The following is a 3,679-nucleotide window of genomic DNA, read 5'->3' as shown; positions in this document are numbered from 1 at the left end:
AAAACATTTAGGTGGCACTGAATGCCCTTTTTATATATAAACTTTGTCAAAAGTTGTATGTTACCACGCTGATTGCAATTCGGATAATAAGCACTTAAAGGTAAAATTAACGGTGTTTTCATATCACACTGTTGCTATAGTCAGAAGCCCATTATGGTAAGATATGTCAAGAAAATTTACCAATGATTGGACATTCGTTTAATACCATTATCGTAGCATCAAATGAAAAATAACCTTTTTTTAGACACGGTGAGGATTAAAGCTATAAGCTTGTGGGGCCGTGTATTCCCGATCGAATTGGAATTTGGAAGTGTTGGTTTTTGGGGAGGGAAGAAAACCGGAGAACCCGGAGAAAAACCCTCGGAGCAAGGACGAGTACCAACAACAAACTCAACATATAATATAACGCCGTGTGCGGTAATCGAACCCGGGCCACATCAGTGGGAGTTCGAAGCGGGCGCTCTCACCACTGCTTCATCCCTGAGTGGCAGCCATGACCTATTAAGCTGTAAGTGCTGGAAAATTGCTAAAAACTGTACATGTTGCCAGCCACCTTAACGTCTTTGATCAGGTGCAGCCGATAGTTTCATTAGTTTTGACTGACTTTTAAATTTCATTTGCTTCTCAGTTTGGTTTTGCAAATCATATTTCACAGATACATCCCTCCCCTCATACTCCATACGGCAATTGCGGCGTGCGCGAGATCGGACGGTAAGAGAGGCATACCATGCGCCGTCCGTATTACTCGCATCCAGTTTTTACTCAACCTAAAATCAAACGTAAGGTTCTGGTACAAGTATGGGTAAAATGTGTCAAAAATTATTTCCAAGTAATGTAATGTAGGCGCGGATTTATTCTTCGCATTCTTCTTTCCTCGTAAAAAGAGAACACGATATAAAAAACAAATTTTGTTTTCCAGCAAATCGCCAGTAACCATTTATTTTAGTACTTGGAAAATAGCAAAAAAGAAGAGCAACAAAAACTAAGAAAAGACCCTGGATGAGCTTATGTACCTTCTTGCTTCCCGAGTAGAGTAATTTCTTTGTCGTAACTTATCGCCCTTTTTGACATACATTTTTTTCAGTTGCCGTTGTTAACCCCCTACCGCCGCTTCATCTGACGTATGACGCTCATCATATGACATAACAAGATAGATCAATGTAAGAGTTCAAAAGAACCTAGAGGAAACCATTTCACGTCTTTATTTACCTTCACAGGGTTTTGCAGTTTGGTAGAAACTCGTCGTGTTCTGACCAATGCGATAATAAAGACAGATCCAAGCCTTGGGCCTCACTCAACACTGGAGCTTTTCCCCGGCAACAGTGGGAAACGGCAACCAGTGTGGTGTGAGAAACAAGTGTCTTGCTTTAATTAGAGACAATATCGTTAAATAATCACACTTCAAAAATTAAAAAAAAATAATTTTTATTAATTATTTTTTAGATTATTGTTATTATTAATATTATTATTTTTTTTTTTATTTTATGTTATTTCCAACTTAACTAATTATCCTAGTTAATGAAATTATATGTAATTAAATTCAAGTAGCTTTCGCAATACTACCAAACTTCTACGTAGTCATACAAATAAAGCTTGTTGTTGTTGTTGCCCAAGACACTGGCGGACCAAAAGGTGCTCGCAAAGAGTGGGTGGCAAGGTTCTTTTCAAAACAGAATGGTGGATGGGGAGAACAAGCTTGATCCCCTGTGCCCCTTCCCTACATCAGCCACTGGAAGATCACAACGCGAAGTCTATCATCGAACCACCTCTTTCTACTGACACGGCCCGATGAAAGCTCTACAGAGACTTCGAAAATAGTCAAAAGTGGAAATATTTAGTCACATAGCTTATCACGGCCAGTGTTTAAAGATTTTAAGTAATTCATATCCGCGGTGTTAATTAAAGGCTTCCATCCATTCAGGAACGATTTCCCCTTTCACAACAGCGACGGAAAAACGTGCTGTGACTCAAACAAAAAGACTGATATTTGACCTAAACAGTTGCTTTCTTTCGCGCAGAATTGGTCTAATAAGTCCTATAAGGATTCAACACATGTAGTCACGTACGAAAGGAAAAGAAAAGCTGTAATAACAGGGCTAATTATAACCTAGACGGATTGATCTGTAGTCTAGCCCGATATCAACCCCCTGTATTGTCCCCGCCCCTTTCCCGGCTTTTAACATCTTAAAAGAAATTACTTATTCATCAATATTATTGTAGCAATATGGAGGAGAAGAAGTATCGCACGTACTCTTTTGGAACTTGAAATTTCACCGTACCATTCAGCAAACTTGAGGTAGTTCGATAATATAAAATTTCTTGGGCAGGGAATACTTTCACAAGACGTTTGTACGGAGAAAGCCTGTCATCCCTTATTCCAATCAACGTCTAAAATAGAAGCAACGCAGCAATACTTTAGTAGCAGTAGTTTTTGAGTGTCATGAACAAAGTACTTCATTTGAACAATAAAAATCTGTATCGCGATAATAAGAATACAGAATAGAGGCAATATAAAGTCTTCGGACGTGATCATGAAGACTCACAAGGCAGCTTCTTTGTTTATTCAACAAATACAGAATTATTCCACCCACCGTTAGGCTCAGTCGTGCACTTCCTACGCTGTTAAGCTTACAGAGCAGCATGGGTTCACGAGTTTTGTCACGAAAATGACACATCTTGAAAAAATTATACCACCATTTTTGAAGTTGACTATTTCACTGAACTCCTCCTCAAATTTTCAAACTTCAAACACCTTTTTTGGCTTACTATTTGCTATTATTTCAGTTCTATCTTAGTATTAACGGTTATTTTGATGTTTCTTTCGACTTTAACGCAATTTTCTAACATCACTGAATCCTTAAGTGTTGATAAAGTTTGCTCTTGTCAAAATCAGCGTTTCTATTTTTATTATTATGAATCAACTTCTCCAACTATAAATGGCCGTATCAGCTTAAACAGAAGTATTTTTACTTTTCTTACCTAGCAAAAATTCTTTCACCACTTCAACTACAACGTTTCGTGCTTAATTTCACGGAAATCGTAACTTTAATTAGTGATATCCTCTTAAAACGTACGTTAGCCGGGGAGGCCTTACTATTTATAAAGTTGATATTAGTTCCAACACAAGTATCTAACACCAGGGTTTCCAAGTCTTTTCAAAATTGTATTGTCGGTTAAGACGTTTCTCGGCAATGATACTGTATTCAAGCGTGTTATAGAATTCCTGTGCTTTCTAGTTAATTCTCTCAAGGATTAGGGTTTTCCTTCAGAAATATAACAGAATTTCACGTTACTCGAGTATTCGGTGTTTTCCTGTTCTTTTAAGTTTAATTTAAGTACTAAAGTATAATTTTAGTATATCAAATAGCTTTTTAAAGATTTATTCATTCGACTCAAAACTGACTCCGGTCACGGAAGAAGTGAACATATACTAAGTACCAAACTGACAAGTAGAAAGCCGCTGAAGTTTCCGAAACCCAGTGAGGAATTTTGTTACATGGTATATCCTGTCCTCGATCCTGGCTCCGCTATCAAACGCAGTGAATTCTAGGAGGATTCACTATAGGAAAAAGTTCTGCAGTCTAATCACTCGGTCACGTTACGTGATCAAGTGCCAGCTTTTAATTGCTGTGTACTCAAGTTTTTTTCGTGCTCTTTGGTTAGTAAAGTAATGTGTTTC

Source organism: Oculina patagonica, chromosome 2, assembly GCF_052425735.1.
Source record: "Oculina patagonica isolate OP01 chromosome 2, crgOcupat, whole genome shotgun sequence".
Taxonomy (NCBI): Eukaryota; Metazoa; Cnidaria; class Anthozoa; order Scleractinia; family Oculinidae; genus Oculina; species Oculina patagonica.
Note: the sequence above shows the minus strand (reverse complement) of the source record.